Source organism: Meleagris gallopavo, chromosome 5 (assembly GCF_000146605.3).
Source record: "Meleagris gallopavo isolate NT-WF06-2002-E0010 breed Aviagen turkey brand Nicholas breeding stock chromosome 5, Turkey_5.1, whole genome shotgun sequence".
Taxonomy (NCBI): domain Eukaryota; kingdom Metazoa; phylum Chordata; class Aves; order Galliformes; family Phasianidae; genus Meleagris; species Meleagris gallopavo.
In genome coordinates, this window is record NC_015015.2 from 56,286,736 (window position 1) to 56,297,193 (window position 10,458).

Sequence of the window (10,458 nt, forward strand, 5' to 3'; positions counted from 1 at the left end):
AGCCACATCCAGCCTGGCCTTGAATGCCTGCAGGGATGGGGCATCACATCATGGTGCCATCATGGAGGCTAACAGTGCAAAAAATGCCCCTTGCATGGTCTGAGAGAGGAATCCTACCCACTAAAGGCACACACTCAGCACTGTGCTGAGACAGGCCGGGCTCACTGCTGGCAGTAAGATGGAGTAACACAATTTTCTTCTGTACGTAGAACTGGTGACCTGAGTACAGGATCCTAATGAGGTGTCAGCCACTGCTATGGAAACATTCAGAAATAAAAGGGCAAACAGAAAAGCAATGGAAAAGTACCTCTGTACTGGAGAAAGTACTTATGACTTTACTTGCAGGAAAAGATACAAAAAGACAAATGCATTTATCAGAACCAAGAGTGAACTGTAATTTCATTATAGGATGTAAGCATCTCTTGGTGGGAAAACAGCAGGGACAAAAGAGCTCTTTTGGCTCCTGGTAAGATATACAGCAAGCAGCAATAGCTGTAAACAGAAGGAAGCCCAAGGATGCTGATGGCTATATCCACATACAAGGCGTGTAAGAAATAAGAGTGAAAGCCACTCTGCAAGGACAGGCAGATAACGGGAGAGCAGTTATGAAAGCAGCCCTAAGGTACAATTCTGCCGCAGGGTTCTCACTTGCCAGAGATTTATCCTCCTTTTCTGAACTGAGGTGCAGCTGCACACATATGGGAGATGGACACTTCAGTCCAAGAGACAAGAAGTCCAAGTCCAAGAGCATGGAAACATTTTGCTATGCCAACAAATATAAATATCTGATGGGTCATAGCTATATAGCAGAAAGCACTCTATTCTTTTCCCTGCTGTATATTTCTCTTTATTTTCCACCGTGAAACTCTTTATCATCCAAAATGTCAGTACAGAATCTTACCAGTGCTCTGCATACATTCTTGCAATCTCTACTCTTAAAGATGACACTATTTCTTATCCATAAAATGCATACAAGTGCATGCAAAGCACACGCTTTACAAGAGAAATAAAAAAAGAAAACTGAGACTGGAATAAATACAGTGGGAAGCTAATGAAGAAAAAAGAAGATGCAGGAAGGTATTATCAGCAAATGCATAGCAGAGGGGACAAGGGAAAGGAATCTCCCATCCCACCCCATCCCAGGCAAACAGTCTTTCTACTGACTTGAAGGCCAGTTCGTAATGGGAGTGCGTGCTTAAATCCCACTCACCTTGCAAGAGACTTGGGAGATCTCCTAGTCCACATCTTGCTTCTCTCCATCCTGATGATGCCGTTAATTTTGCATCATCAGCAAACATTAATACCAACAAATTATTACAGCATGGAAACGCAGCTGAATCCCAAATAGGGGCTAAGATTTGTTTCCTTAATTATTTGCACTTGACTGCCCATCTGCCACACCTCCATTCCCAAATACCTTCTGAGCTTTCTTGAGGCTCTCAGCAAATTTTCAAGGGGGGATTGAGATCCCAAAGACATTGAACCTCTGCCATGTCTTATGATACCAGTGCATTTGTGTGGGGAGAAGCCAGCACTGGAGCAAGGCTTGAGCCAGCTGAGAAGCACCTCCCCATGCACACAGAATCACAGAATCAATGAATCACAGAATGCCCAGGATTGGAAGGGACCTCAAGGATCACGAAGCTCCAACCCCCTACCACACGCAGGGCCACCAACCTCCACATCTCACAGCAGCCCAGGCTGCCCAGGGCCCCATCCAACCTGGCCTTGAACACCTCCAGGGATGGACGGGGCATCCACAGCCTCTCTGGGCAGCTGTTCCAGCACCTCACCGCTCTCACAGCAAACAACTTCCCCCTCACATCCAATCTCAATCTCCCCTCCCTCAACTTCAAACCATTTCCCTACTGCCTACTTTCCTTCTGCAACTCACCCTGCACAAGCTGACTCCCAGTTGTGAGCCTTCCTGCACATCTTTTGCTGCTTAGAAAAAGAAAACAAAGCAAAGGAGTCCATAATGCAGCAACCCATACAGGGCTTCTCTAGAGCAGCAGCAAAACCTCACCTTCTAGAGGAGCTTACAAAGGATCCCACACATCAGGGAAGTTTCCAGACATAGAGCTGGCAGAGGGGGAGTGCTTCCAGATAGCAAGAGTAAATGTGAAAGACGTTGTAAGCCATAAACTCAGCGCTTTGTATAATTTCAGCCTATTTCTATTAAGTCTCCGATCAGATTCCTGCAAACAGACTGAACGTTCAAGCCATTAACATGGTCTGTCTTTCCACTCTGGGGATATTTACAGCATCAATTATCTCAAACCTCATCTGACACGTACTTATCTCAGACTGATCTAACTACAGCTATTACCATGTGTTAGAGACAGTTTTAATTTAGAAAAGGAATAGCATAAAAGGCATTCAAATAACCTTACAGCGCTCACTAGATCTTTCCAAGGATGAAAATAAAACAAAATCTGCATACGCAGCCAGGTAATGCTAGAGAATTAATACTCTAATTAACTGTAAGACTTTTTTTCCTGTGATTCAAAAATACCGATGCCAGGATTATTATATTGAACAAATTCTGCAAGGTATTTCCTCAGCAGCCATTCAGGGCTAATTAAACATCACCGAAATGAGCTCAACATGAAAATATAAATCTTCCTCGGCTGATCCTAATATAAATTTTGCATTTCCATTCCTGCATGCATGATTATTTAATCTCCACTTCTTAATTTTCACGAGCAAGGCTGTCAGTATGCATTAGTAGCCTTAATGGTGTGTTTACTGTAAGAGGTCTGCAGGCACACAGGCATTGCAGTGCAGCCAGCAGTGCTGCAGCCACTCCTGTTCCCACCTAACCTGCACCGCTCCCAGGATTCACTCTTTTCCATTTGCCTCCTATCAATTATCCCTTCCTTAATGAGAGCTGTCAGTGCTCTGTGTTAACACGTGCCCTAACTGAATAGCTGCGGTACTGCAACAGAAGGAAAATTTATTATTCCCATGACAACATTCGCCAGTAACTGGCACAACCGTATGCATGCATGCATGCATTTAACCTCACTGAAAAATAGTCATCCAGCACCATCCCTGGTTAAGAGGCTCTCCATGGTGTGAGATTCGCATCGTTCAGTCGGTGCAGTGTCTCTCAAGCCCCATTCCCACCTCCAGCTCACATTTACTAATGCCATAAACAACGCTCTTACCCCAAACCAGCTCTACTGCCTTCCACACCCCTTGTAAGCATCAATCATTAATGCTTCCTGAGAAACTCCAGTATTAAAAGCAGGGCCCAAGAATCCCCAGATCCTTCTAGGGTCCAACGCTGACCATTCCCAATGTATCACAGAATCACAGAATGGCCAGGGTTGGAAGGGACCTCAAGGATCATGAAGCTCCAACCCCCCACCACAGGCAGGGCCACCAACCTCCACATTTCACAGCAGCCCAGGCTGCCCAGGGCCCCATCCAACCTGGCCTTGAACACCTCCAGGGATGGACGGGGCATCCACAGCCTCTCTGGGCAGCTCTTCCAGCACCTCACCACTCTCACAGCAAACAACTTCCCCCTCACATCCAATCTCAATCTCCCCTCCCTCAACTTCAAACCATTTCCCCTCGTCCTGCTGTTATCTCTCCTTTCCAAGAGTTGATTCACCTCCTGTCTGCAGGCTCCCTTTAGGTACTGAAGGCTGCACTGAGGTCACCCCACAGCCTTCTCTTCTCCAGGCTGAACAAGCCCAGCTCCCTCAGCCTGTCTTTGTAGGGGAGGTGCTGCAGCCCCCTGATCATCTTTGTGGCTCCTCTGGACTCTTTTCAACAGCTCCCTGTCTTTTTTGTCCTGAGGGCTCCAGACCTGGATGCAGTATTGCAGATGGGCCTCACAAGGGCAGAGTAGAGGGGGACAATCACCTCCCTGTCCCTGCTGGCCACCCCAAACCCGAACGGTTTGATGTTTTGTTGCTTCCCCTTCGAGGTGACTGCACAGCCATGCTAGTGCTTGGGTCCCTGCTAAAGGCCCACATAAATCTTTTGAGCTGCCAGTGAGCCACCATAACCTTTTTATTTGGTGAGGTTTACCTGAATTTCTGTAGCAAACATTCACTGGCCCCATGCTTACAGAAACATAAATAAACAGCCCATGATGAATTTGCTATTTTCTGCAGAGAAAAAAAAGTATCAGGGACACACTGAGATATAATCAGACTAATAAAAAACATTAATATGAGAGTTTGAGACTCTCTGTGGAGCCAAAGGCTCCGTCCTGCATTTCCTTCATGCTAGACTTGATTTCACTGAAATTGCTGCAATTTTAATAAAATTACTGGATCATTTTGAATTTCTGTTCTTCCTGCTTTGTGCCTTCTGATACCCTTCACATTGGAAGAAACAAGCAGACACGAAAGGAACAGCTTGCAATTCTGGATAACAAGCATGCCGTGCTCAGGTGATGTTTTAAGACTGCAAACCCCAGATGCAAAAAGAGACCCGTATTTATTGCCAAGTCCCGTGATGAGAAGCAGAATGACTACAAATGAAAACATTTCATGTGTGATGGAAGGGTCCCTCCCTTACACTGAGGTTCATTTCCCTGGTGCGAGAGAAAAAGGAAACAAGTTGGAAGGTTGCAGTGGTGCAATGTGTATCAATTGGAGCAACTGAGCTAAATCAATCCAAAACCTATGAATTATCCATGAGCTTTTGGAAGGGCTTTTCAGGGGTACCATTCTCAGCTCAGCTCATACTGGTCCAAGAGAAGCTCTCTTTAGAGCTCTTCAGTTGCCCTCTGCATACCTTCTGGCCCTTTATCCTGATTATTCTACAAGTTCAAAGGGAGAATAAAGTATTAGGTGGTTCCTCATTACGAAACTGCCATGAAACAGTTAGTGCCCCATAGAAATAATGGACACGTTTAAAGCAAAGCAGATCAGAACATGGAGAATTAAACTGAGGAAAAACTTACATTCCCATCAGGCCCTTATTCTGACATATCTGACAGCTTGACTGGTCCTAAGTTGATAAATTTTAAGTTTAACCATTCTTTCTTAGTTCACAACAACGAGAACTACTTACTGAACAGTCTCCCAGAAACAATAATCCTTTCAAAATGCATTTACAGCTCAATGAAAGAGGGGGAAAATGGGATAAGTCCACACTAGGACACGACCAGCTCCAGCTATACTGGGCTGTTAGCACAGTTAATCAATATTAATCAAAGATCCTTTGGAAAATGAGTTTTTCCCCGTGAGCATTGAGAAACCAAAGGGAATGGTTTTGTAGTTGACAAATGACTCCACCAAAGTAGAAGAAAAAAGAGATCTGTTTTTAATGCTCTCCTTACAGATATTATCATTACTAACAACACTTTTTGATGTCGGACTCTGTACTCAGAACTGAAAACTCATTTCCCCATCAGTGCTCTACCAGTTCCACAAGTTTCACAAGTTTCACTTTCCTCCTTTCCCAACAACTGCCCCAAGGAACAACTTGCCCACTCCACTCTCAGTTTAGCAACCTCTGCCCCCTAACAGCTTTCCGAACCACCAGATAGCTGCAGCTGTGCATCTGAAAGTGGGGGAACCTGTCAGCAAAACAGCTTTATCAACATCCAGCAAAGCAGCTGGGAGCATCAAGAGACCTGCAAGGTGCCCGAGGCCAAGGATGGGCCCTGGGCACCCAGCCCATATTAGAGGTGGGGCTGAGGGGCCGCAAGGTCCCTTCCAACCCAACCATGCTGTGATTCTATGGTTCTGTGAAGACAGTTGTGTTGCTGAACCCTTCTGGATAAATTTCCCCATCTGCAGCAATGGCTTGGACAGCACGGTCAGACCATGCACGGACCAGGAGCTCCTGAGTGCCAGGCTGGGCCAGAAACAGGCAAATCAACACAACCAAAGGGTTGAATTGAAGAGTCTGATGAACAGAATCTGACTCCTGTCTTTGAACACGCTCACCAACATTTTACATGTGGCAAGAGCTCACTTTAATGTTGAGATCTGCACAACCAGCCTTTTGTTACCTTGACAAACGTGCTGCCCTCATTTATCTATCTCTGTGTCATCTCCCTAGCAGGGATACGACGCCAACTGCAGCAACCTCAGCTCTTCTCTGCCTTGCCTGTGTATTAGCCAGGCTTACAGAAAGGATCCTCTGCTTCACGTGGTGTCTCTCAGAGGGCCTGACAGGGAAGTATGGTAAACAGAAGAGGTTCAGGAGTAGAATTTATCGACCTCCTTCCATTTACTCTCCAATCAATGAAAAATTTTCATCTGAATGCCCAGTATCTGCCTGTCCAGGATGGGAGGGACACATGCACTTCACTTCTTTTTTCCACCTATTCCACTCACAAGACGAAGAGCCAATGCAGACAACAGACACATTGCACTGTTACATTTTGGGGAAGATGGAAAGATGCAATGCCAGTTCCTATCACCTCCATGAATGACTCAGAGACAGACCTTCTCTCTCTGAATAGAGATCAGGATTTCACCAACCCTCCAGGTTGCAAGACTGATTCCCTTTGATGCTGTGCAAAAAATGAGGGAATCTAGTCCATCAGCTGCTTAATAGATGATCAGCTGATATTACTGAATGCAAGACATGTGAGATAGGAGGTTATATATAACCTCTTTGATCTACTGTGATTAACTTCTTTTTTTTTTTTGACAATTCACAGGTTGAGAGCTGGGGTTGGATTTCACTGTTCTTCTCTGCCATTTCGTTTTCCTCCCATTCAAGGAAATCGAAGAGATCAGAGTAAACGGTGAAGATAAAGACCTGGGAAAGCTTTTTGATCCAGCATAAAAGCAGCAGCAAGATCTTTGCATCATGAGGCATCATTTTAAACCTCTGAAGATAACTCACATTCTTTTCCATCTACAATTTAGTCTTGTTTATAGTATGAGATGGCAGTACAGGCTTAGCACCAGCGCAGCACTAACAGCTGAGGCTGAAGGCAGCTCTGGTGGTCACCTTGTTCAACCCCCTGCCCACAGCTGGCTCAGCTTCCTGGGGTGCCCAGCCTCCTAGGGCACCATCTGCAAGAGAGCCTTGAAAATCAAGAAAAATGCACTCACGCTTTTTGAATAACGGATCACCTAATGATGGAATTAATCAAGTGGTCTGTAATTTTCATCTATTAAAAGGGAAAATTGCTCAACAGGCAACACTCAGAGCTATCACTGGAGGCCTTTTAATACTGGGTTAATTCACATGCACAGCCAGCTGAACGGCTCCAGAGTTTACTTTCAAGATCTCTATAACCAGTGTTACAAAAGCAGCTCTATGAAAACAGAGTGCTTTTGACTAGTATCGACTTTCCTCAAGGTGACTTTGCTTGCACTGAGTTCCTCCATAATTAAGTTATGGAAATAAATACAATTACAGCACAGGCATGTGGCTAGTATTTTTCATATATGCCATTTAACAAAATCAGAAATGTTGATAAAATGCAAATAACGCTCCTTTTTTTTTTTTATCTTTCAAGCAAAGACAGAGAACAAGTGATCATGCAAACAAAGCTAATGTTTCCTGTACAATACTCATAGCATAACATCTTTCATATTCTAGACCAGTCTTCCAAAGAAGGGAAGTTATTTTAAGAAGCTTTCTGTGTTTTGCCTGTGTTCCCCATCCCCATAGAAAAGCAGTAAGGAAGGTCGCTGCTCGGTTCCAGCAGATCCCAGTTAACTGATTAACCCTGAACACATCATCACTTTCTGCTTCTGTTATCATCTGCACTGCCTGTACCTAATGCATAATGGCTCATTTAAAAAGCTAAATTCAATGACGGACAAGCCCAGAAAATAATGACTGTACTTGTAGAAATCAGGTCATCACCAAATCACCCATATCACTAGCAGATGTGAATTAGGTGTGGTTGAACGCTCCTGATTGGCCTCCAAGCCCTTCACTGATCAACACACCAAGGGCAGCATCAAGTAGGTCATTAACGCTGCCACATTTGCCATCCTGCAATGAGTGGTGTGCTGGAGTAAGGAAGTAGATAATGTGGATAACAGCACACACTGCAGGAGTGAGGCACGGCGGGATGTAGCCTGAATTTCAGATGCAGAATTATTAGAGTGTATTTTGTGATTTCCATATTTAAAAGGGGCAGTGTTCTGACAGCCCCAGACCTGTCCTTCTTTCAGAAAAGGAATAGAAATACCCCACTCCCCCCTTTTATGAAGTGATTTCCTTGACATGTTGACATGTCAGTGCTGCTCTCTATATGCACTCAGTGTCTCCCAACTCCTATCTTAAGCAAAGATTTCAGTAAGGGAGCGGTGCAGTGACAGCAACAGGGCCTGAGGGAGCACATGGAGCTGCGTCAGGGGAGGGCACATCTCTCTGATGTCACAGCAGTGATGCTGTAGTGACACTGCTTGACTAAACCCACTGGAGGACACAAGCCATGCCACATAGCAGCACTGTGCAGATTGCTCACAAACAGCTGTTTTGCTTCTAAATACTCCGCACAAGCATAAGTGCTGTGAATTACTCCTCTTCTTACACCCAGGGGTCTAATTGTTAGGTATTAAGAGTTAGCACAGACTTACTAAAAAAGCAAGGAAATGGCATCCTCTGCACCTGCCTTTACACTTCAGGAGGCGATGCAGAGTTTTCTGAGGCAGTGCTTGCAGGTGGGCATGGGCTGGGAACAACAGCTGGCTATGGCAGGTGAGTGATGCTCCACACCACGCTCCCTTCTGGCATGAGGATGCATTCCTTGCAGTTGCAAAGTGCCTGAGCCTTCCATCTGATGCTAAAAGGATTTTGGACAACTGGCTGAAGTCAAGACGTGCACATGAGATGTGTATCCCACCCACTGATCACATGCAGTTGCACTCCCAACAGAACTGCTTGCCCTCCTGACCCTATTAATGGAAATGAAACACACAGCACGTGAACAGCAGCATCCCAAACTCTCTTTAAGACCTGTTTTATAAATATGCATGGTTATCATAGGTAAATTCCAAAAGTTCTTCTGTGACCCAAGAAGTTAAATGCTACCACACCTTAGAAGAGCATCCTGTTTCACTGAATTAAGAAGGCCCAAATATTTGATCCAAGACTTCCCTTGGACTCTCCTTGGCTTGCAGAGCCTAAACCCAAATCAGACACCTGGTCCTGGTGCTTCCCATCTGAAGTCCAACAGGCAACTCAGGGAGGGGCTCACCATGGGCACACAGAGCCTGGGCAGCCCTTCTGGGATGGCTCTCCCAGCACCAGCACTGCCAGTGCCACCTCCTGTAAGCCCTGCCAGGGGACACCACCAAAAGCAACACGTCAGCTATCTAATATTTGGTGCTGAGCACAGTTGTACACCAAGAACAGCAGCCTACAATGCTCCTCCTCCAGATCTGCATGACTGTGCATGCCAGAAAATACCAGATATCCACTGGTCCATGGAGAGATGGGGGGCACGGCCTTAAGCCTCAGCTAGCTCTTTTGGATGCAGGATTGAAGGCATGTGGGTATTCATCTTCCCCATCAGCACAGCATCCAAATATAGTTTAGAAAAACGCATTTGGAAGGAAAGGCTTTCTGGAAATTGCGTATTTCTTTTGGGGGGCAAATTACTGTTGCAGAAAAAGGAGTGACAACAAACTCCCCGAGGCTCAGCCCGGTGCAGGCAGTGTGCAGCAGCATTCAGGGGGATAACAGACACAGGACAACTCCTGGCCAGTAAAACCATCCACCCCTCCTCCTGCTCAAGGATTTTTCCATTGAATTCTTCAGTGCAGCCACCAGCCCCCGGACCAGAGGAGAGGAGGGCAGTGCTCAGCAGCCATCCCAAACCACTCCGTGTGTTCCTACACACGGAGCTAAAAGCACAGACACATTTTGTTTATGGATATAAATGACGGCCTAAGCTTATTTTAAAATTGTCTGTTCTTCAAATTTTTATTAGTTTTAAGACAAAAGGGGGAGCCTGGATGTGTTATCCTTTCTGAAACTCAGCCTACTTTGCTATTGTCCATACCGTTGATTCAAACGTTTCTGCTTCAGTGTCCCTTAATTAAAATATTAGTGGTCAATATTTCCTTGAAAGCATCTCAAGAAGCTTTTTTATTCACATGTAATTGCTTCGCAGATAATGCCAGAGGAAAACAATCAAACAGCTGGCAAATCAGCCCTCTGTCGGCATCTTATAGCACATTTCATCTTCATCTGTTCCATTTAAAATCAGCCAGTGCCACTCAGAGCCTTGCAGCCGGCACTGGAGTTGGGCTGGTTCAGACACAGAGGGCCCAATTCTGGTGTAACTTATTTCACACCTAGGAAAAAAGGTTGAGGGAACTGAGCTTGTTTAGCTAGGAGAAGAGAAGGCTCCATGGAGACCTCATTGTGGCCTTCCAGTGCTTGAAGGGAGCGGATAAGCAGGAGGGGGAACAGCTGTTTACAAAGGTGCATGGTGATAGGAGAAGGGAGAATGGTTTTAAACTGAGACAGGGGAGGTTTAGGTTGGATATGAGGAGGAAGTTTTTC

At 45.4% G+C, this 10,458-nt stretch overlaps 1 protein-coding gene across 1 annotated transcript in view; it reads right to left on the reverse strand.

Annotated features, from left to right (window-relative positions):
- Positions 1–10,458, reverse strand: part of MDGA2 (MAM domain containing glycosylphosphatidylinositol anchor 2) — a 375,704-nt gene that overhangs the window by 327,848 nt on the left and 37,398 nt on the right. The gene's annotated exons all lie outside the window — the stretch shown is intronic.